General features: G+C 39.5%; 1 protein-coding gene across 1 annotated transcript in view; it reads left to right on the top strand.

Annotated features, from left to right (window-relative positions):
* LOC131632560 (uncharacterized) overlaps nucleotides 1-25,518 on the top strand; it is a 44,034-nt gene that overhangs the window by 4,628 nt on the left and 13,888 nt on the right. Inside the window, exons 2-5 of the mRNA XM_058903300.1 lie at nucleotides 749-936; nucleotides 1,019-1,129; nucleotides 1,455-1,565; nucleotides 1,648-1,748. The gene's annotated coding sequence lies outside the window, so the exon portion shown is untranslated. The remainder of the gene's footprint in view (nucleotides 1-748; nucleotides 937-1,018; nucleotides 1,130-1,454; nucleotides 1,566-1,647; nucleotides 1,749-25,518) is intronic.

The raw sequence follows: 25,518 nt of genomic DNA, 5'->3' as shown, positions 1-25,518 counted from the left end.
ACACCAGCAGAATAGAACGTCGAATAAGCTCACAGCGTTCAACATTCCATGATCATCCAGTAATTGTTTATGGACTTCTACAGCAAATGGAAGACCAAACAAACAGACAAAACAGAGAACAACAGAGAAATAATCTCGAAGTCTCGGATGAAGTTAGAAAATTCAAGTGATGTGCAACAGTAATCAAATAGAAACTTAAATGATTAACTATACAAAAATTATATGAAAATATCAAATTCAAAAGAAGTTAATCTAATAAAGATATTTTTTTGTGATTTTTCATGAAAGAAGAAAATAATTAAAAACATAAACTTAAATATGCATCTAATATATTTTTGTTGTTTTTTAATAAGGATTAGAAAATAAAGCTAAATCCTATATTAAATAAAATACTAAGTCTTTTTTGCAAACAATCTTTTTTTAAAGAAAATTAAAAGAAAAAAGTTAGTAAAAAAAACTAAATAATTGGGCCAGAGGTGTTTAAAAAACATATGGTGGTGTAGGCCCATTAAAGAGAAGCTGAATTAAAATAAAAAAAGTGGACCGGACCGGGTCGGGTCAGGTGGAACCCGGATCCGCCTCTTAACACAAGCTGCTGGGTTTTGATTGGAACCCTAAACCAACACAAGAGGCAGCGCCTCTTTCTCACCATCGTGTTTTTTCACGAGTTTTTTTCGTTTGTGAACAACAACAACAACAAACTTTCTTCCATTGGTTTCTCAATCAAATTCAATATCCTCTCTCTCAGCAACGCTCTCTGCTCTCTCCGACGCACTCTGCTCTTTCAATGTACAACAACATCAGCGACTTCTAGCGGCCGTGGAGGATTTTCAGAAGCTCATATCAACAAGGTGAAACCGAAAGGAAACTTTAATCTCCCAACAACATAAAACTTGATTTCGCTGATGCTCACACGGAAGAGGACGTGAATTCCAGGTAAGTTTCCTTCTCAATTTTCGTTTTCCCCTTTTTTATGGTATATCAACGGGAGCTTACTCTTTCTGCTTCCGAATTTCAGACGACGCACGAGAACAATATATTTGCAGTCAACAAATAAAAGTAATATCGAGAGAAAGTGAGAAGTTGATTTACCTGCGGCAATAAGGTCTTTGCCGGATTACTATTGAAGGTATGTTGTTTACCTTGCTTATGGAAATTTGATAGAATAGTATTTGTTGCTGAATTTTTGAATCGGTGGTTGCTGAAGCTTTAATTCTGAACCAGTGTTTCTGTTATGCTTTGAATCCGCTAATTGTTTGTTGCTGTGCTGAATTGGCGAATCAAAACTGCTTCTGAATTGTTGTTGTTTGAATGATACAGAACAGTGACGAACTGATGAGAACTGATGAATTGTTATGTTGATGTTGTTGCAACTGTCGTGAATTGTTGCTATTGTTGAATTTTGCTTTTACTTACAACAATAATAACTCAACCTCTATGTTTTCAATTTTCAGCTATGCACAATAATAACATATTTGCAGCAATGATTTAAACAATAATATTTGAGCATGAGGATGAATACAACTTACCTACGACGAGGAGGTGTTCGCCGGTTTAGTGTTGAGGTACGCCTTGAATTCTTTATTGTTACTAACAACCCTGAATTGTTACTAACAATTTCCCTAACAAATTTGCTTGTTGTTGTAGGATCCTTTGATGAAGATGATACCACCTCTCTTTGGATTGTGGGAGACTTGAAGATGAACTTCAAGTGGTTGGAAGCTTGAAGATAAAGATCTTCAAGTGAGGTATGAAGAACTACCTCCTCCTTCTTTGTAACTAGAACACTCACAATATGAGAAATAGGGAGAAGGGAGAAAGCAAGTAGTTTTAAGTTGCTTTGGTGTGTCATTACTTGCATTAGAGGCCATATAGCATTGAAACTTAGTGAAAAAATGGTGAAAATTCAAGCATAATGGTCACTAATGTCAAAATTCAAAACCATGGCTACACTCCATTTTTTTTCATGCTCTTGGTCATTTTGGAAAGCTCATGTTACACACTTCAAAACCCTAGTTGAAAGTTCCTTCAAGACCTTTAAGGAAATGGGTGAAAAAGATCCATGAACTTTGAAGAAAATGAGATTTTAAGTGAAATTTTCACAAGATACCAACTTTGAAGCTCCATATCTCTTAAATGGTTGATCTTTTGAAAAATCATTATATGTGACAAAGTTGTTTATTGGATCAAAATCTACAACTTTCATGTTGGAAGTTTTTTTCAGTTTGTAGGTGAAATTTTGAGTTATTCCCTTTCAAAGTTTGGAAAAAATCATTGAAAAACACTTAGAAATTTTTCTAAGTATGAAAGTCAAACTTTTGACTTTTTGATTCTTGATTGATTTTCCTTGATCAAATGACTTCATATATCATATATTGATGATTTGAAACTTCAAAAGTCATGGTTGACCAAAATTCCCCAAAAGTCAATGGTGATCTTGTACAGTTGACTTTTTTAGACGAATCGCGTTTCTGGAGATTTCAAATGAACCAGGCTATCCTCACCAAATGAGTGGTATGAATGGATCACATTGAGTTATTGGAGGACCTTGAGCCATGGTTTAAGTTGTGGCACCATGTTCTGATTAAAAAGTCAGTTGTTCAGGTGCATTAGGTTAAAAACCCTAATTGTCGACTTGATGGAATTGATGACTGTGGATCTTGAATTGAGATACAATTTCCATTGGATATTGTCATAGGGATTATTTGAAGATGATTGAAACCTTTGAGTGATCTCCTGGAGCCTTTTAGGGTTTCCCAAATGTGATCCCTGATTTCAGTCCCTGATAGTTCAAAACCCTAATCTAATGATTTGAAATTTCACTGTTGATCAATCCTTGTGTAGGGGATGTCTTGAGCCAATGGATTAGGTCAAAATGATGCACCTGGGGGTCCTGAGGTCATGTCCCAAGTCATTAGGTCAAATTCTGAGCAAAAGTCATGAGTATGCTATCTTCAGTCAAAACCCTAATCTGGTTGATTCAGAGCCTTTGAGTTTGTTGAAATGGATTTTTGAGTACCAAATGTTGATTGTGGATGCAGATAGCTCCTTTGAGATGAAGGGAGAACAAAACCCTAATTTATTGTTACTTGCACTGATGAGTGATTTCTTGATTAAACCCTGCTGAGCACAAGTAGCAAACACAAGCTATGCAATTTGTTAGAGATGCAAATGATGCATATGCAAATGATATGAGGTGGTATCTTAGGTCAAAAATTGGGGTATGACAGATGCCCCTATTTAAGTTTCTTCAACCTGAGACATGAAGATTGAAAATCTTCGTTTTGATAGGGTGGAAGAGACTTAAATATCAAAAGACGCGAATTTTGGACCTAAGATACCAAAATTGCGAATGATGCAAGGATGTCTTTACCGAGGGGATATCAAGAATTGACTCCACTGGGGACAAGAGACCAGGAAGGATGTCTCAACCCGTTTTAGGAAGAGAATCCGTTTTTTCTTTTCGGGAAAGCAAGTGTATGCTTCACCGGGGAATGATAGCTTTGTAAGAAAAGCTTACCTATCAACATTACCGACTATCAGCGCAGGGATAGACTTGTTAATAATGCGAAGGTGAAAGGTATGAAACTATATTACCGACTATCAGCATGGTGATAGACTTGACATGGTAAAAAGAGCTTCAATGGTTTGGTTAATATTACCGACTATCAGCATGGTGACAGGCATGTTTAAATAATATAACCAGAACAAAAGGTTACCAACTACCATCCTCGTGATAGCGGTTCTGAAGATAAGATCAATTATCAGCCGAGTGATAAAATGATTCTGGAGACTTTGCTAGGGAAATTACTGGTTATTCAGCCTTGTGAACAGTAATAAGGCCCTGATTGTCACGTGGTCTTCATGATTGATTTCCTTAAGAGGAAAAAGCTTTTGAAAGAGACATAAGCTGCTCGGATGATGAGGCTATTGCTTATTGTCTGTTTTTCACGACTCTATTTGGGGAATCGGAATTTGAATCTCTGGTAAAGACAAGGTTCTATCCATGAACGAATTCGAAAGAAACAGTCAAACAAGACTTTGTACCCAATGAGGAATGAACTCGACTGGGGATTTTCTCCTTCATTTTGAGAGGAGAAAACTAAAGCAACCTTCTTCCACGAGGAATGATCTCAGTGGGGAACTGGAGAAAGAAGATGTTCTTTCTGCTTATGGGTGACAACCTACTGGAGAGATGACATGCCCATACCTGTTTCTTTTTTTTTTCTTTTTTTCTGAGGATAGATATATCCTAAACAAGTGATTTTAAAGCATACATTGAAAAAATGCAAGAATGCATAAATGATGCTAATATGTATGAATGATGAATGTCATGAATGTCACATGCATGCTGACGAAACTGACAGACAAAGAAGTGTACTGGAGAAGGACCGACGTCGCAATACAACCAGATACTTGGCAAATGTTCTTCAACACGGTGCAGATAATACAGTTGATGAATGGTGTTGCATGCTTTAAACTTCTCTGAGGAAGATAAGCATCTTTTCTTATTGAGATGGAAGAACTTCTTCACTGGAGATAGAAAATGTTCGTCACTAGGGATAAAAGACCTTCTTCACTGGGGATAGAAGAGCTTTTCCTATCATAATCTTTGATTCATCCTATGGAGATAGTTGTTGATGTTCCTTCGGTTGTTCACCACTCAAAGGAATGTTTCACTTTTATTTTGAAAAAGAAAAGTAAATTCATTTAAAACTTTTTTTTCTCTTTTTTTTTCAAAAGTGAATAACACAATTAAAGCGTCATTTTGCAAGCTAGAAGAAATCAAGAATTGCAAACAAATGGGCACAAGGCTCAAATTTATTTAATAGGATGGTAACCAGCTAAAGGCGTGATTCCATGGAGTATTTACAAAAGATGGAAATGGTAAATATGCGGAAAAGGCTACATTGAAAGCAATAACCACTATTCCCCCTAACAACTTTGAGTTCCAACTGTGCTTGTCGCTTCAGATTGGCGATGATTTGATCGAAGATCCTTTGATGAAAAAGACTCTTCAGGTGACGAAGTACGGACTGATGCAGTTACTTTGTCATAAATCCCTAATTTTTGCCTAGATTGCCCTTTCAGGTTTTCAATCTACCAGGATAAATTTTTCTGTTTATTGTCTCTAATTTTTGCCTGGACCGCCCTTTCGGGTTTTCAGTCCACCGAGACGCTCATTTTTGCCTAAGTCGCCCTTTGCGGGTTTTCGACTTACCGAGCTGTTCTTTTGTATTTTTTTAGACAAAGTATTTCTTGACTGCATCAGCATTCACAGGATATGGGAGTTCATCACCATCCATGGTTGCAAGAGTCATGGCGCCGCCAGAAAATGTTCTTTTGACAACATACGGGCATTCGTAATTAGGAGACCATTTGCCCCTAGAATCTGGTTGAAAAGACAAGATCTTTTTAAGCACGAGGTCGCCTTCTCGAAATTCACGAGGTCGAACCTTTTTGTTGAAAGCTTGTTTCATCCTTGCTTGGTATAACTGTCCATGGCGTAGAGCAGTCATACGTTTTTCTTCGATTAAGTTCAGCTGATCATATCTGCTTTGACACCATTCAGCCTCTGATAACTTAGTCTCCATGAGGACTCTCATTGATGGGATTTCAACTTCTACGGGGAGCACTGCTTCCATGCCGTATACTAGAGAAAAGGGAGTTGCCCCTGTTGAAGTACGCACTGAAGTACGGTACCCATGTAAAGCAAATGGCAGCATTTCGTGCCAGTATTTGTAAGTGACGACCATTTTCTGGACAATCTTCTTAATGTTCTTGTTGGCAGCTTCAACAGCGCCGTTCATTTTTGGTCTGTAAGGAGAAGAGTTATGATGCTCAATCTTGAATTCCTCACATAATTCTTTCATCATTTTGTTATTCAAGTTTGAACCATTGTCAGTAATGATCTTGCTGGGAACACCATATCGGCAAATGATGTTGTTCTTGATAAACCTTACAACCACTTGTCTTGTAACGTTGGCGTACGATGCTGCTTCGACCCATTTGGTGAAGTAATCAATTGCTACCAAGATGAAACGATGACCGTTTGAAGCTTTCGGTTCGATCATTCCAATCATGTCGATACCCCACATGGAAAAAGGCCATGGAGATGATAGGACGTTGAGTAGAGTCGGTGGCACATGGATCTTATCTGCATAGATCTGGCACTTGTGACATCTCTTCACATGTTTATAACAGTCAGATTCCATTGTCAACCAATAGTATCCTGCTCTTAAGATCTTCTTGGACATAGCATGCCCATTTGAATGAGTTCCAAAGGAGCCTTCATGCACTTCATGCATTAATATGTCTGCTTCGTGTCTGTCCACGCATCTGAGCAAAACCATGTCGAAGTTTCTTTTGTATAGCACATCTCCGTTCAGGAAGAAACTACCAGAAAGTCTCCTTAGAGTTTTCTTATCTTTGTTTGATGCCCCAAGTGGGTACTCTTGAGTTTGAAGGAAGCGTTTGATGTCGTGAAACCACGGTTTATCATCGATGACTGCTTCGGTTGCAAACACATAGGCGGGCCTTTCAAGGCGCGTAATTCTGACTGTAGGCATATCGTTCCAATGATTGACTTTGAACATGGAAGATAGAGTAGCCAAGGCGTCTTCCATTTGATTCTGATCTCGATGTATATGATGCAATTCAACTTTGTTGAAGAAAGTCAACAGACGTCTTGCATAATCTCTGTAAGGAATCAAGCCAGGGTGGTAAATTTCCCACTTGTCTTTGATTTGGTTGATCACGAGAGCTGAATCTCCATATATGTCGAGGATCTTGATCCTTAAGTCAATGGCTTCTTCGAGACCCATGATACAAGCTTCATATTCTGCGATGTTGTTGGTACAATCAAATAGCAGTCTGGCAGAGAACGGGATATGAGTACCCTTGGGAGTGATGATGATTGCCCCAATTCCATTGCCAAAAGCATTTACTGCTCCATCAAAAATTAGGCCCCATCTTGATCCAGGATCAGGACCTTCTTCAGGTAATGGTTCGTCACAATCTTTCATCTTCAAGTACATGACATCTTCGTCAGGAAAGTCAAACTTGAGAGATTGATATTCATTAATTGGTTGATGCGCCAAGTGATCGGCGAGAATGCTTCCTTTGACCGCTTTTTGAGCACGGTACTCAATGTCATACTCAGATAACAGCATTTGCCATCGGGCAATCCTTCCTGTTAAGGCAGGCTTTTCAAAGACGTACTTGATCGGATCCATTTTTGAGATTAACCAAGTAGTATTGTTGATCATGTACTGGCGGAGACGTTTTGAAGCCCAAGCCAAAGCACAACATGTTTTTTCAAGCATGGAGTAACGAGACTCACAATCTGTGAATTTCTTACTCAGGTAATAGATGGCATGTTCCTTCTTACCGGTTTCATCTTGTTGTCCAAGCATACAACCCATGGATTCTTCCAACACGGTAAGGTACATGATTAATGGTCTTCCTTCAACTGAAGGAATCAATATCGGTGGTTCTAACAGGTACTCTTTGATATTGTCGAACGCTTTTTGGCAATCTTCAGTCCATACAACCCCTTGATCTTTGCGGAGAAGCTTGAAAATTGGCCCACAAGTAGCAGTCATTTGAGAGATAAATCTGGAGATATAGTTCAATCGTCCGAGAAATCCTCTTACTTGCTTTTCAGTCTTTGGTGCAGGCATCTCTTGAATAGCTCTGACTTTGTCGGGATCTACTTCAATACCTCTTTGGCTGACAATGAAACCCAAGAGTTTTCCAGATCTAACCCCAAAAGTACATTTGTTAGGATTCAAGCGAAGCTGATATTTCCTTAGTCGTTGAAACAACTTCAAAAGGAATTCAATATGTTCTTCTTCTGTGCTGGACTTGGCTATCATGTCGTCCACATAAACTTCAATTTCTTTATGCATCATGTCATGAAAGAGAGTAGTCATTGCCCTTTGGTAAGTTGCGCCTGCATTCTTTAATCCAAATGGCATCACTTTGTAGCAAAAGGTACCCCATGGGGTGATGAAAGATGTCTTCTCCATGTCTTCAGGAGCCATCTTGATCTGATTATAACCGGAGAACCCGTCCATGAAGGAAAAGACGTTGAACTTAGCGGTGTTATCAACCAGCATGTCGATATGTGGTAATGGAAAGTCATCTTTTGGACTGGCCTTGTTCAAGTCACGGTAGTCAACACACATTCTGACTTTGCCATCTTTCTTCGGAACTGGCACAATGTTGGCCAACCATTGAGGATACTCTGAGGTGAATAGAAAACCTGCGTCGAGCTGTTTTTGAACTTCCACTTTAATCTTGTTAGCCATATCAGGGTGAGTCCTTCGCAATTTCTGCTTAACCGGCGGACATCCTGGCTTCAATGGCAAGTAATGCTGAACAATATTGGTATCCAACCCAGGCATGTCTTGGTAGGACCAGGCAAACACGTCAACATATTCTTTGAGAAGGTCTGTCAACTTACTCTTGATATCAGCATCAAGCAGCGATCCAATGGTCACTTCTTTTTTGTCTTCTTCAGAACCCAAGTTGATCTTTTCTAAAGGCTCTTTGTGAGGCAGAATGGCTCTCTTTCCTCGTGCTTAAGTAATCGAGAGATCTCGTCCGGAATCTCTTCTTCTTCCTCTTCTTCGGCTTCGAACACAGGAAACTCAAAGTTGGGAGAGGGCATAGGGTTATTGCATTCAATGGGTTTATCAATAGTTAATCTGCACATATGATTTATATTTATTTCAGAAAATTTATGAATGCAAGAGTGTATGCAGATTTTTTTTTGAAAAGTTTATTTTTTTGGTTTTTTTAGGATTACCATTTCCAGAAAAAAGCAAAAAATAAAACACATAGTGTAGGGAATTCAAAATGACACTTTATTTATGATTCATTTTTGAAACAAAGCCCTAAACACAAACTCATTTGTCTTGGGCGGGACAAAGAGGGAAACTTTTAAAACAAAGCCCTATACACAAAGTTATTTGGGCGGAACAAAACATTTAAAAGCAAAGCCCTATAAAACATCTCTCTGCTTTGGGCCAGGCAGGAGGTCAAAATAACAGCGGGGTGATTACTTTGAGCGGCGAACAACATTCGGAACGTCGACAGCTTTCCAGTAGCAACGAACTCCTCTGTGTATTATGTATTCAGGAAAATTCTCCTCAGAATTATCTTCAGTATTGACATTGACCGCTGGTCGAGCAGGATTTGAAGGTCCTGGTTTGTCAACCTTGTTCTTTGTAGAGTTGAAACGGTCTTCTTCTACTTCTTGAAGAGCATAAGATAGTCACAATCTTCAGAATTTTCAGGGTGTAATTCCCAGTCCTCAGGATGAAGAGACTCATTGTCAGAGACACTTTCTGAGTCAACTGCAGGGCCATCTTCCCCTTCATCTTCAAAAATGGCATTTACGTGATAATAACCATCTTCAGGATTATAAATCTTTATAGATGCGTTGAAGCTGAAATCTTCAGTAACTTCAGGCTGCTGTGAAAATTGACAGGGCTGATAAGCCTCTTCTGGTTGACTATTATATTCAAAGGAATCTCCCCATCCAGTTGGTTGGATATCTTCAATCGCAATCTTTGAACTTTCAGGTGCAGTATATTTTGAAGGATAGAAAAACACTTAGAAAGGGGGGGTTTGAATAAGTGTAGCTTTAAAAACTTGACAGATAAAAATAAATTGCACAGTTATTTTTATCCTGGTTCGTTGTTAACTAAACTACTCCAGTCCACCCCCGCAGAGATGATTTACCTCAACTGAGGATTTAATCCACTAATCGCACGGATTACAATGGTTCTCCACTTAGTCAGCAACTAAGTCTTCCAGAGTCTTCTGATCACACACTGATCACTCCAGGAACAACTGCTTAGATACCCTCTAAGACTTTCTAGAGTATTCTGATCCACACGATCACTCTAGTTACAACCTGCTTAGATAACCTCTAAGACTTCCTAGAGTATTCTGATCCACACGATCACTCTAGTTCCTTACAACTTAATGTAATCAATTCTAAGAGTATTACAATTGCTTCTTAAAAGCTATAATCACAAACTGTGATATTTCTCTTAACGTTTAAGCTTAATCTCACTAATATATTACAACAGCAATGTAGTGAGCTTTGATGAAGATGAAGATTCTGAGCTTTGAATAGAACAGAGTTTCAGCAAGTTAATATGAGTTGTTTTGTTCAGAATCGTTAACCTTGCTTCTCATCAGAACTTCATATTTATAGGCGTTGGAGAAGATGACCGTTGAGTGTATTTAATGCTTTGCGTGTTCCGTACAGCATCGCATTTAATGTTATACGCTTTTGTCAACTACCTCGAGCCTTGTTCACGCTGTGTCTACTGACGTTGCCTTTAATAGCTTTTAACGTTCCTTTTGTCAGTCAGCGTAGCTTGTCACTTGTACTTCCTTCTGATCTGATGTTTGTGAATACAACGTTTGAATATCATCAGAGTCAAACAGCTTGGTGCAAAGCATCTTCTGATCTTCTGACCTTGAAGTGCTTCTGAGCGTGATACCATCAGAACTTCAGTGCTTCTGATCTCATGTTCTTCTGATGCTTCCATAGACCCATGTTCTGATTCTGCTTCGACCATCTTCTGATGTCTTGCCAGACCATGTTCTGATGTTGCATGCTGAACCCTTGAGACAAAGCTTCTGAGCGCTGAATTATGCATACTCTTTATATATTTCCTGAAAAGGAAATTGCATTGGATTAGAGTACCATATTATCTTAAGCAAAATTCATATTATTGTTATCATCAAAACTAAGATAATTGATCAGAACAAATCTTGTTCTAACAATCTCCCCCTTTTTGATGATGACAAAAACATATATAAATGATATGAATTTGCGATCAGAAAGAGCAGACGGCAAAAGACAAATTACACAGCTATAGCATAAGCATATGAATATGTCTCTCCCTGAGATTAACAATCTCCCCCTGAGATAAATAATCTCCCCCTGAAATAAATACTCGAAGAACTTTAATAAAAGACTTCCCTGATTATTTCGGTAGAGACGATCACATAAGCTTCTGTCTTCAGAGAATTCATAGCTTCTGACTTCTGCTTCCATTGGACAGCTTCAGAACTAGAATTTCTTTAGATCCCTAGAACACTCACAGCTTCTGATTCCTGCTTCCATCTAGGACAGCTTCAGAACTTGAATTTCTTTGATCTTCAGAACATTCACAGCTTCTGATTTCTGCTTCCATTTAAGACAGCTTCAGAACTTGAATTTCTTTGATCTTCAGAACATTCACAGCTTCTGATTTCTGCTTCCATTTAGGACAGCTTCAGAGCTTTGAGTTTTCTGGATCTTTAGAACATTCACAGCTTCTGATTTCTGCTTCCCTCGGATAGCTTCAGAGCTTTGAATTTCTACCAACATCACTTCATGCTAGATTTGTATCAGAACATTGTTGAATGTACCAGAGCATCATCAGAGCATCTCTACATCCTGAAATGTTACAGAACAAAAACTAAACGACAAAAGTCAGCATGAACGAGTCAGAACATAAAATGTATATTAGAACACATGATATGTATCAGAGCCATATAGGCTAAAATAATGTATCAGAGCAAATAGAATTTTGTCAGAGCAAATAGACAAATATGGATCAAATTCTATTATCAGTGCTTCTGATTCATTCTTCTTTCTTGCTTCTGATTTCTGAAGCTTGACAGCACTCAGCTTGCTTCAGTTTCCATGAGCTTATTCTTTTTACAGAATAACACTTCTTATGGTTTTGCTTCTTGTGTTCGCTTTGAAGATTCTCTTCACTTCTTTATACCTGGAAAACACTTAAACCATATAGAACTTGCAGTTCTTGTTAGTAAATGTGTGGGAGCTTTACCCAGCAACTGATAGATTAATCAAATCATTTATCATTTATCTTCTCCCCCTTTTTGTCATAACATCAAAAAAGAATATTTAAAAAGATTCAGATGAATAAAACGACAAATAAAATCACTGGAATGTAAAAACAAAGAAACTTTTCATTGATAATCAAAAGAAATTACATGAGAAGATGTTTAACAAGCAGATGCAACAAGGAAAGAAAACTACAAAGACCAAAGGACTAAGATCCTAGCCTACGCAAAATCCGCGCCAGAACATCATGAATCCCGTCAGTGCTTGTAGCTTGCCTTGCCATGAAGGAGCGAAACTCAGCATAGGCTACTTCTTGCGCGTCCAAACGAGAAGCCAGCATAGCTTGATTCTGATGAAGAGCTTCCAAGGTCTCCATCAGAGCTGAGGTTTCACCAGAAGAGGAGGCACCAGTATTTCTGCCAAAAGGGACAGCAATCTCAGCAGGGTGATCTTCTGGAAGATCTTCAGCTTGTGCATCTTCCATTTCCTCATCTGAGTCTGACTCAGAAGTCGCCTTAGCATATTCTGGTTCAGGCAGCTCAGAAGTTCCAACTTCCAACGCTTGAAGAATAGCTGCTAGGTTTGTTGGAGGAGTAGGACCAGCAACTTCAGCAGGATAAACCACTACTGGAAAGACCATGTGAGGTGCTTTTTCAGAAGGGTTCATTCTGAACCAGTTAAACAGCCACTGAAAATCTCCAGTCAGCACAGGAAACCATGGTTTCCACACCACGATGTCTCTGCAGAGATTTTCTTCTTCCAACTCATCTGCAGGTATCTTCTTCTCAAGAACACTTCTGTCCCTGATGAGATGGTGATAGCTGCTTTCACCAGCTTCCAACCGAAGACCACGAATACCAGGAGCTTCAGACATGATCCTTCTCTGAGTGTCTGTAGCCCTAACCAGAAAATCCTGACGAAAGGTATCCCAAAGGTTGCTTGTAGCATACTCATCCAGATGGTTAAGGTGAGCAGCACCCAGAATCTCCAACCAGCCATTTACATCAGAATGTAAAAGCTCCAGAAATGATTGAGTGGTAGGGGTTGGAGGGTTGACAGTGAACCTGGAGTCGGGAAAAACAACACTATAGGGATTAGGTGTTCTGGTGGGAAAAGGGTGTGAGAGAGATGAAGAAATATCTGATGGATGGGTTGAAGGAGAGGAGATATCAGATGGTGAAGAAGGTGGTTCCGAGAGGATGAATGAGGAGGAAGAGGTGGTGGAGGTCTGTGAAGAGGGAGGTGATTGAGGGGTACCGTCAAGGGGTTGATACACACGTCTAGAGTAATTTCCAGACATCATAGCTTCAAACGGGTTCACTTTGAGAGGGTCATAGGTGATCCTTACTCTTTTTGGTTTGGTTTCTGGTTCAGCAGTTGCCTTTCTCTTTTGTTTCCGATCATTATCTTGATTCCCAGAGCTTGACGATGGATTCATGATGAAGTTGCAGATATTGGAAACTGCTAGGGTTTATGATATGAATGCAAAGAGAGAGAACGAAAAAGAAACTGAATGCAAAGTGAGAGAAATATAAGAGGGAAAAGAAACGTTTGAAGAATATAAAAAGAAAACTGAAAGAGAGTAAATGATGAAAAGCATTTAATGTTACGTGACGTGAGGAGAGATAATAATGACAAAAGACGTGATTTGCACAGTTACCTAAGTAGACGTCCCCTCAACTGCACGCACGCTTGTCCAGGAATAGTGAACACGTGTTTACCATCTGGATAGCCAGTTACAGCTGTTTTGCTTTTGAAGAGATTCTGAATCAACTTAGACAATGAAATGTTAGTAATAACTGAATCACAATTTCTAATTGATTTCAATCAGAACTTCTTAAAAAAGATTTCATTTCAGAAGATACCCATACATAAGAACTTCTCATCTTCTCATTCTGGGCTTGTTTCTGAAGACCCATTTTGTACCGATTATATTGAATCCATCTGGTCTAGGAACAAGATCCCAAACATCATTCCTTGTAAACTGATTCAGTTCTTCTTGCATAGCAATTATCCAGTCTGGATCTTCTAGAGCATGATCAACAGAAGTTGGCTCGATCAAAGATACAAGGCCTAATTGACAGTCTGCATTGTTCTTAAGGAATGCTCTTGTTCTGATTGGATCATCCTTCTTTCCAAGAATGACATCTTCTGAATGACCAGAGATGAGTCTGGATGATCTTCTGACAGATGGTTCTTCAGAAATGCTTAGATTCTCCAGAGAAGCTGATACTTGATCTTCAGATTCTTTGCTTCTGAGAAGCTCTGCTTCTGATGCGTTGCTTCTTGTCTCAACAACTTCTGATATATCAATATCACAATCTGCAAAATTATCAAACTGCTTTGGTTTTTCAGAACCAAGCTTATCATCAAACCTGATATTGATTGATTCTTCCACAATCAATGTTTCAGTATTGTATACTATGTAGCCTTTTGAGCGTTCAGAATATCCAAGAAGGAAACATTTTTGTGCTTTGGAATCAAACTTACCAAGATGATCTTTAGTGTTCAGAATAAAGCATACACATCCAAAAGGATGGAAATATGAAATGTTGGGCTTTTTATTCTTCCACAATTCATAAGGAGTCTTATTTAGAATAGGTCTGATAGAGATTCTATTCTGAATATAGCATGCAGTGTTTATTGCTTCTGCCCAGAAATGCTTAGCCATATTGGTTTCATTGATCATGGTTCTGGCCATTTCTTGCAGAGTCCTATTCTTTCGTTCTACAACTCCATTTTGCTGTGGAGTTCTAGGACAAGAGAAATCATGGGCAATACCATTTTCTTTGAAGAATTCTTCAAAGGATCTGTTCTCAAATTCACCACCATGATCACTTCTGACCTTTATGATTTTACACTCTTTTTCAGATTGAATCTGAATGCAGAAATCAAAGAACACTGAATGAGACTCATCCTTGTGTTTCAAGAATTTTACCCACGTCCAGCGGCTATAATCATCTACGATGACTAATCCATATTTCTTCCCTCTGACAGATGCTGTTTTGACTGGGCCAAACAGATCAATGTGCAAGAGTTCTAATGGCCTTGAGGTAGAAACAACATTCTTGGACTTGAATGCAGGTTTGGAGAACTTGCCCTTCTGACATGCTTCACAAAGAGCATCTGATTTGAATTTCAGATTAGGGAGTCCTCTGACAAGATCCAGTTTGTTAATCTGAGAAATCTTTCTCAAACTAGCATGACCTAATCTTCTGTGCCAGACCCACTGCTCTTCAGAAACAGACATAAGACAAGTCACCTTCTGACTCATAAGATCTTGCAGATCTGTCTTATAAATGTTGTTCTTCCTCTTGCCTGTAAATAGGATTGAGCCATCCTTCTGATTTACAGCCTTGCAAGACTTTTGATTAAAGATTATATCATAACCATTGTCACTCAATTGACTGATAGATAAGAGGTTATGTGTTAATCCTTCTACAAGAAGTACATTTGAAATGGAAGGAGAGTTACCAGACTTTATAGTTCCAGAGCCAATTATCTTGCCCTTCTGATCTCCTCCAAACTTGACTTCTCCTCCAGACTTAAGCACCAGGTCTTGGAACATAGACCTTCTTCCTGTCATGTGTCGTGAGCATCCAGAGTCCAGGTACCACGACATGTTGTGCTTTGTCCTTTTTGCAGCCAAGGATATCTGCAATAGGAATAATCTTATCCTTAGGTACCCACATTTTCTTGGGTCCTTTCTTGTTAGATTTTCTCAAGTTCTGATTGAACTTGGGTTTAACATTGTAAGCAATAGGAGGAACAGCATGATAATTCTTAATGTGAGTTTCATGATATTTCCTAGGTTGTGTCACATGCTTTTTGGTGTGTGTTATGTGAAAACTTTGAGCATGTGAAGTGTGCCTAATATCATGGGAGTGGCCATACTTGAACTGATCATACAATGGCTTGTATGTGAATTTCATTTCATCAACAGGTTCAAGTTTGTATGGGGTTTCACCCTCAAAACCAATGCCAACTCTTTTGTTTCCAGACACAGCATATATCATAGAAGCTAGCTGACTTCTGCCAATACTTCTAGATAAGAACTTCCTGAAACTTAAATCATATTCTTTCAGAATATGGTTTAGACTAGGAGTGGATTTTTCTGAATCAGAAGGAGATCCAACATTATTGGATAATTTTAAAAGTTTTTCTTTTAATTCAGAATTCTCCAACTCAAGCTTCTTTGTTTCAAATTCAAATAGCTTTTTCAGCTTTTTGTATTTGAGACTAATCTGAGACTTGAATTCCAGAAGTTCTGTTAGACCGGAAACTAACTCATCTCTAGTAAGTTCAGAGAATACCTCTTCAGAATCTGATTCTGATGTAGATTCTGATCCGTCATCTTCTGTCGCCATCAGCGCACAGTTAGCCTGCTCATCTTCAGAGTCTGAATCATCTTCTGACTCATCCCAGGTTGCCATAAGACCTTTCTTCTTATGAAACTTCTTCTTGGGATTTTCCTTCTGAAGTTTTGGACATTCATTCTTGAAGTGTCCAGGCTCATTGCATTCATAGCACATGACCTTCTTCTTGTCAAATCTTCTGTCATCAGAAGATTCTCCACGTTCAAATTTCTTTGAACTTCTGACGCCTCTGAACTTCCTTTGCTTGTTCTTCCAGAGTTGATTTAGCCTTCTGGAGATCAAGGACAGTTCATCTTCTTCTTCAGATTCTGATTCTTCAGGATCTTCTTCTCTAGCCTGAAAAGCGTTAGTGCATTTCTTGATATTGGATTTTAATGCAATAGACTTACCTTTCTTTTGAGGCTCGTTTGCATCCAGTTCAATTTCATGACTCCTCAGGGCACTGATCAGCTCTTCCAAAGAGACTTCATTTAGATTCTTCGCAATCTTAAATGCAGTTACCATAGGACCCCATCTTCTGGGTAAGCTTCTGATGATCTTCTTTACGTGATCAGCCTTGGTGTATCCCTTGTCAAGAACTCTCAATCCAGCAGTAAGAGTTTGAAATCTTGAAAACATCTTTTCAATGTCTTCATCATCCTCCATCTTGAAGGCTTCATACTTCTGGATTAAAGCGAGAGCTTTAGTCTCCTTGACTTGAGCATTTCCTTCATGAGTCATTTTCAAGGACTCATATATGTCATAGGCCGTTTCCCTGTTAGATATCTTCTCATACTCAGCATGAGAGATAGCATTCAGCAAAACAGTTCTGCATTTATGATGATTCCTGAAAAGCTTCTTCTGATCATCATTCATTTCTTGCCTTGTCAGCTTTACGCCACTGGCATTTACTGGATGTTTGTAACCATCCATCAGAAGATCCCATAGATCACCATCAAGACCAAGAAAGTAACTTTCCAGTTTATCTTTCCAGTATTCAAAGTTTTCACCATCAAATACCGGCGGTCTAGTATAACCATTGTTACCGTTGTGTTGCTCAGCAGAGCCAGATGTAGATGTAGACTTTGCAGTTTCATCAGCCATCTTTTACTGAAGCGTTTTTCTCTTCCTGAATCTTTTCTAAACACGGTTAAGTGCTTGCACCTTAGAACCGGCGCTCTGATGCCAATTGAAGGATAGAAAAACACTTAGAAAGGGGGGGTTTGAATAAGTGTAGCTTTAAAAACTTGACAGATAAAAATAAATTGCACAGTTATTTTTATCCTGGTTCGTTGTTAACTAAACTACTCCAGTCCACCCCCGCAGAGATGATTTACCTCAACTGAGGATTTAATCCACTAATCGCACGGATTACAATGGTTCTCCACTTAGTCAGCAACTAAGTCTTCCAGAGTCTTCTGATCACACACTGATCACTCCAGGAACAACTGCTTAGATACCCTCTAAGACTTTCTAGAGTATTCTGATCCACACGATCACTCTAGTTACAACCTGCTTAGATAACCTCTAAGACTTCCTAGAGTATTCTGATCCACACGATCACTCTAGTTCCTTACAACTTAATGTAATCAATTCTAAGAGTATTACAATTGCTTCTTAAAAGCTATAATCACAAACTGTGATATTTCTCTTAACGTTTAAGCTTAATCTCACTAATATATTACAACAGCAATGTAGTGAGCTTTGATGAAGATGAAGATTCTGAGCTTTGAATAGAACAGAGTTTCAGCAAGTTAATATGAGTTGTTTTGTTCAGAATCGTTAACCTTGCTTCTCATCAGAACTTCATATTTATAGGCGTTGGAGAAGATGACCGTTGAGTGTATTTAATGCTTTGCGTGTTCCGTACAGCATCGCATTTAATGTTATACGCTTTTGTCAACTACCTCGAGCCTTGTTCACGCTGTGTCTACTGACGTTGCCTTTAATAGCTTTTAACGTTCCTTTTGTCAGTCAGCGTAGCTTGCCACTTGTACTTCCTTCTAATCTGATGTTTGTGAATACAACGTTTGAATATCATCAGAGTCAAACAGCTTGGTGCAAAGCATCTTCTGATCTTCTGACCTTGAAGTGCTTCTGAGCGTGATACCATCAGAACTTCAGTGCTTCTGATCTCATGTTCTTCTGATGCTTCCATAGACCCATGTTCTGATTCTGCTTCGACCATCTTCTGATGTCTTGCCAGACCATGTTCTGATGTTGCATGCTGAACCCTTGAGACAAAGCTTCTGAGCGCTGAATTATGCATACTCTTTATATATTTCCTGAAAAGGAAATTGCATTGGATTAGAGTACCATATTATCTTAAGCAAAATTCATATTATTGTTATCATCAAAACTAAGATAATTGATCAGAACAAATCTTGTTCTAACATATTTCACCATGTAATCAAATTTCCCACTTGGTTGTCCCAAGGTGTCCAAAATCTCTGCAGGAATAGGCTCAGTTTCTTTGCCTTTGGATTTCTTTGAAGGAGGATATGGTTCTTCCTGAGATATGTATTCTGAGTCATTGAGATAACATTTCCATTCTTCTTCAGTATCGGGCAGACCTTCTTCGATACATTCTTCAATAAGGACATTAACCTCTTGAGGAATTGGGTTAAGGAATCCTCCACTAATGAATGTTTCTTTGATCGGACGAAGGGTTTCATCCTTCTTGGTGCAGTTTGAGAACATTGGTGAACATCCGAGCCCTGCTCTGGTTTCATTCTTGGTAGGGATCACAACTTGCCCCCAGCCAGTGGTAGTTCCATCTTTCACTACTTTTACTGCCTCTTTGTAAGAAGAGATTGATGCTTTCCTTTTGGAAGATTCGTCTTCTAAAGAGAGACCTTGGAACTGAGTTCCTTCCACATCATCAGCACCAATGAAAGAGAAATTGGATAAATGACTCACCATTAAGGCTTGTTCTCCACTTATCGTCACCAATTTTCCATTTGTTACAAATTTTAACTTTTGGTGGAGCGTAGACGTTACTGCCCCTGCTTCGTGGATCCATGGTCGTCCTAACAGACAGCTATAAGCAGCTTGAATGTCCATGACCTGGAAGGTGATTTGAAATGTATGTGGACCAATTGTCATGGGAAGGTTGACTTCGCCGATAACAGATTTTCGCGATCCATCAAATGCTTTGACAACTACACCACTGAAATTCATAGGCATTCTTTGGTAAGACAAACGAGCAAGAGTCGTCTTTGGCATCACATTCAAGGAAGATCCGGTGTCTACCAATACATTAGACAAAGAATCTGACTGACAATTCATAGAAATGTGTAGAGCAAGGTTGTGATTTCTGCCCTCCTCGGGGAGTTCTTCATCACAGAAGCTTAAATTGTTGCAAGCTGTTATGTTAGCTGTTATCCCATCAAAGTGATCAACAGTCACATCATGATCTACAAAAGCTTGATCCAAGACTCTCATCAGGGCTTCCCTGTGTGCTTCAGAGTTTAAAAGCAATGAAAGTATTGAGATTTTTGAAGGAGTCTGCATACGCTAATCCACAATCTTGTATTCACTTCTTTTGATAAGCTTCAAAATTTCATCAAAGTCAGGATTGACATTGGTTCCACTGGATTGGCCAACGTCAGTGCTTGTATTACTGACAGGAGTTTCCACAGGATTCCCCACCGGTGTATCAACAGGATTTTGCCCGGTTGCAGGAGCAACAGGCTGCTTTGAAGGTAGTGGAGTATACACACGTCCACTTCTTGTTACTCGACTCACATCGGCGATATTCAAGACAGATGAAAGAGTAGGTAAAGGAACTTCTTGTCCATTCTTTATCATTGTTGCATTGTAGTTGTAGGGAACTACTTTGTTAGAGTCATAAGGAACAGGTCCAGGTAGACAAATGATCAAAGGAGCAACAGGGATCTTTGGCTTGTTGTAAGTAACTTCTATGCGCTCAGGCATGTTGAAATGAGGAACGATGACGTTAACTTTAGGCATTTCCGAGTTGATATCTGAGACTAAAAGCTCATGCGGATAACATCCTATCATGTTAACTTCATCTTCATTCCTATTTCTGTAGATCTGAATAGTACCATTATCTAGCAAAACTTGAAGATCTCTTCTCACCATCGAACATCCGTGAGGATCTACACAACATATGCTACAGGAACCGTAGTGATGTTGGCGAAAATTCTGCCCTTGACAGAGAGTAGCGTGCATTTGTACCAAATCTGCTCTTGAGAAGTTGATATTATAGACTCGATATGGACCAGGACATCCATACACCATGTTTACAACCTGCCCTCCATGATTGGGGAGCGGATTTGCTTGCACATTAGGATTCAAATTTCTGAAAGAGAGAAGATCAGATCTAACCAACCTCTGAACTTCATATTTCAAAGCTATGCAATGCTCAAGATCATGGCCAGGTGCTCCTTGATGATAAGGGCATGAGACCTCAGCTCTGTACCACCATGGTAGTTTCTCAGGTACTGGTGGTGGTGTTTTAGTTTGAACAAGACCTCTTTCAATCAAAGCAGGGTACAACTCTGTGTAGGTCATTGGAATTGGATCAAACTGTGGAGCTCTTTGTACACGATTCTGATTGTTGTTAAACTGTTGAGCCTGTTGTCGAGGCTGTTGTTGTTGAAACTGCGGGGTAAATCCCGAATTTGGTGTTGTGTTAACGACTGGCGCGATAGCAGCAATCTGTCGTTGACGATTGACATTTGCTCTTGGCTTTCCTTGGGATACCATGTCAACACTTTGTTCTTTCTTCTTTGGGAAACCACTTCCGAACTTTTTGGTTCCGCTTGAAGATCCACCTTCTTTAGTCAGACGTCCGGTTCGGACTCCTTCTTCTAGATGCATCCCCATGTTCACCATTTCGGTGAAATCACTTGGAGCACTGGCAATCATGCGTTCATAGTAAAATGGGCCAAGAGTATTCAAGACGATCTTTGTCATCTCTTTCTCTTTTAACGGTGGATTAATCTGAGCAGCAGTTTCTCTCCATCGTTGGGCATACTCTTTGAAAGCTTCATGGTCTTTCTGAGCCATGGATCGAAGCTGATCTCTGTCTGGAGCCATATCCGAGTTGTATTTGTATTGTCGGACAAAGGCCTCACCTAGGTCGTTGAAAGTCCGAATGTTAGTGCTATCCAAACCTGTGTACCACTTCAGTGCGGCACCAGTTAAACTGTCTTGAAAGTAATGGATAAGCAACTGATGATTATCTGCATAAGTAGACATCTTCCTAGCATACATCACAAGATGGGTTTGTGGACAAGAACTACCTTTGTACTTCTCAAAGTCAGGGACCTTGAATTTAGCAGGTATTTGTACACTGGGAACTAAACATAGCTCCTGGGCATTCTTTCCAAACAAATCTTTCCCACGAATAGCTTTAACTTCTAGCTGTATCTTGTTAAACTGCTCTTGGAGATCTTCCACAAGATTTCGCTGATTTGTGCTATCACCTTGATCATGATAAATCTCATTGCCTTCATAAGGAACAGTGTGAACCGTAGGGGTCGGAACTGTCATAGTGGGTTGAGAGAGTTCCATAGTGATTTGGGAAAAAGTTACCCCTGAATGTGGAATAAACGCCGAACCTTGCGTTGCAGGCGCTTCAGTTGTGGTTGTTTGAACCCCAGAGAAATTATGGCGGAAACCTGCACCAAAGCTGAAAGGCGTGCCCCAACCTTTTGGCATAGAGAAAGATGGAATGCTGAATGCAACTGTAGAAACTGGAGTAGTGACTTCAGATGTCACTGTTTCCTGACTGTTGGGTGGCGGCGGCTGATTCTGTGCGGCCATTAAGGAGTCAACCAGAGTAGTGAGACTTTCCTACTTTTCTTGAAGGGTGGCGACTGTACCACGGAGCTCAATATTCTCTTGTTCAGAGTGTTCCATTACTCTTCTTCTGCTTGAACGAGTATTGTATCTGTGATCTGATTGCGAGCGCGGTCGAGAAACTTTGAGACGCGACAGCTTGACGATCTAATGGAGGAAAATCCAAAAGATAAGACTCTAGACAACAGACTCGATATGCAGAATGATGTATGCAAAAAAGAAGTATATGATTTTTTCCAAATATTTTAAAGATTATTTTTTTTGCAAACATTGGAACACAAACTGTGATTTTATTGAAATAATGGGAAAATGTTACAACATTGGAGCGTAGCTCCTTACAGAAGCAAATGATAAATAAAAGCTAAACAATCCTAAGCATCTTCATCAGACGAAGAACCAAATGCGTTGTGCAGCTTGAGCTTCAGGATTTCTTTCCCATAGTGAGCTTTCAATTCGGCCTTTTCGGTCCTTAGCTTGTCAACAACATTCTTCCAATCGTCAGGAGTTGGAGCGTTGCTTGTTGAACCTTCAAGCTTTTTCTTGCTTTCTTTGATGTACCTCTTGATTGCAGCGTCTTTCTGACGGATCTTCTCATCTTTACTCATGAGCCATCCATCTTGATAATAGAGAGTTTCTTCGTGATCTTTCACTCTTTTCTTCAACTTTCTATTTTCCACATCAGTTTTACGAAACTTTTCTTCCCAAGCATCTTTTTCTAACCTCATCTTGGCTAAAGTGTCTTGGTATTCCTCCATAGTGGGAATGTTGGGCCGTTGAGATACCACTGGGAACATGGGTTTTTCATAAGCATAAGGCATTTGAAACTCCTTTGCTCTTTTCTTTACCCAGCAGGTGTAGGCGTCCATGGCAATGCAATTTCTTGCCTCACCTTTTTCTTTCCATCGGACGTCGTACCAAGCTCTCACCATTCTTGTTTTCAACCTTTGAGGATTATCCCCTTCTCGGTAGAAGTAGCCTTCCACTGTGGGACCAATGGGTTTAGTTGAATTTGCATACCCGAGTTGTCGTCGGGCTAAGATCGAATTGTAGTGAATTCCTCCTTGTGTACCAATGAGGGGTACGTTGGCGAATTCTCCACAACTATCAATGGTTTCTGTACCACAGCGAGCCAAGGTATACCAATGAATATCATTATTAGTAAGAGACATAAGTCTTCGAGGCCAACGCAAACTTTCTCGATTTTCCGTGAAAATAGGAGACTCAGGTAAGTGTGAAACAATCCATTTGAACAACAATGGTGCACAACATACAATGACTCCACCGCCTTGGCGATTCCTATGATGGACAGAGAAATACATGTCACCAAGCAAAGTCGGAACAGGATTTCCAATCAGAAAGATCTTTATGGCGTTGATATCAACAAAGTCGTTGACGTTGGGAAACAGAACCAACCCATAGATGAGCAAGGCTAATACAACTTCAAAAGCTATCATGCTACCAGTTTCGATGAAATCAAAGGCTTTCTTTATTAGGAAGTGTGAAGTTAAACCCGGGAGGTTTCCTTTGGTAGTCCAATTACTCTCTACTTCAGATTTCTTCAAGTGGATACTTGCTGCAATGACGTGTGACTTAGGAATGGCTTCCAAACCATTGAAGGGTATTTTGTCAGACACAGGAATACCCAAAAGATTGGCATATTCTTCCAAGGTCAGTACTAACTGGTAGTCTGGAAAGGTAAAACACCGGTAGACGGGATCATAAAACTGAACCAGAGTCTTGAGAAGTCCTTCATCAACATGAGTGTTCAGGATAGGCAAAAGCTTTCCATAACTTTTCCTAAAATCGGAAGGATCTTGTACAGAAGATGCTAACTCTCTTAGTTTTTCCACATCAGGCGCCTTGAAACCGTACTTTTTGGTATGCCTTTTTACCCCTTCCATAACTAAATCCTATAATGTTTGCAAAGAAAATCCTCTAAATTTTTTTTGGAAAAATCATGTTTTTATGGAAAAAAATGGGTTTTTTAATGAATGTATGAATGCATGGATGCATGAATGCCACATATTCAAACATGGTAAAGCAAACATGGTAATGCAAACATGGTATCGCAAACATGGTATTGCAAACATGGTAATACAAACATGGTACACATAGGTTCAAAGGTCCAGCGTCACGAGCATGAGGTCAGAGAACCAAACATGGGATAGTACTAGGGGTTAATCACCTGCACAACATGTTCTACTGATACGTCAGAGTCTACATTTTTCTTTCGGATATTACCGGCTTGCACGACTGAACTTGTGAGCCAGCAATATTCTCAAGAAAAACTCGTCTGAGTGTGGCTCTCCGCATGACAACTAATCCAAGTCTACACCTGAATAGTTTCTGCGCCACAACCTAATAAGGCCAGGATGGGTTGGGGTCCTACGGCCAACTCAGCTTCTACAGTTCAATGAAAGCAATAATGTCTTCGCTACGAAACATGCTAAACATATATTACCAACAAGGAACCTCCACTAAGCGGAAGGATTCTAACGTACGCCTGTACATGACTATACCCTACACCTAATTCTTATGTGTACTTAATCCGGGTTAGGATTTGTCCATAATGTATCACTTGTAACAGAACCACACATGTAACACAATCAGAACCACACATGTAATAAAAACATAACAATTAGAATTAACCCTTCCTTTGGAAACAATAAAAAGATGGTCCCTAGTGAAGTCGCCATTTTTCTGTCGCGGGGAAAAATCGTATCTTTTTTCGGGATGAGACACCTGATGCCTTCTTTGGGCTCGAGTGCTCAAAAAATGATTTTTCTTTTGTTTCGACCAAACTTTGTATTGTTTCCAAAGTAGGAAAAAGGAAAAAAGCTGCAATAACCTTAAAAGTGTGGGAGAGATCTTTGGGTAAGAGGGTTGGTTATACGAAGGGAAGGTATTAGCACCCAACGTATCTATAGTACTCTATAGGTTTCTTTGTTATGTTTTTCATTCTATGTTATGGAGAGGTTCTTGTGAGATAGGTGGGACCTAGGGTGTTTGTTTGATTATGCTCGCAAAGATCATCGCGATCCTCTGCATACATATCCCTTAGAGGGAATCAGAGCATCTGTAGCTCGGGGTCTAAGGGTGCTAAGGTTTGAGTGGTTTGAGGGAGAAGTTTTGCTCGCCAAGGATACGACCTTGTGCCTACGTATTCTCAAAGGGATGTTGAGAAAGTCAGAGCAATCGTAGTTCCCACTTATGCTAGTGGAAGCAAAGGATAAGAGACAAATGTCATCTAAATGTTCGATGTATCTAATCTATATCATCACATACATCTGTTTGATTTTGTTTGAAATCTTTTCATTATAAGCCCTGGGCCATGCCACTTATGGTGCTTAGAATGATAAAGATGTTTTTTTTTAGCCAGCCTTGTGGCAAAAACTTTCAATGAAGTCAGCCTTGTGACAAAAAGTTTTGATTAATCAGCCAGCCTTGTGGCAA

The sequence above is a fragment of the Vicia villosa genome, unplaced genomic scaffold, assembly GCF_029867415.1.
Source record: "Vicia villosa cultivar HV-30 ecotype Madison, WI unplaced genomic scaffold, Vvil1.0 ctg.000960F_1_1_3, whole genome shotgun sequence".
In the NCBI taxonomy this organism is placed as follows: Eukaryota; Viridiplantae; Streptophyta; class Magnoliopsida; order Fabales; family Fabaceae; genus Vicia; species Vicia villosa.
Note: the sequence above shows the minus strand (reverse complement) of the source record. Positions and strands in the feature narration are given on the sequence as shown.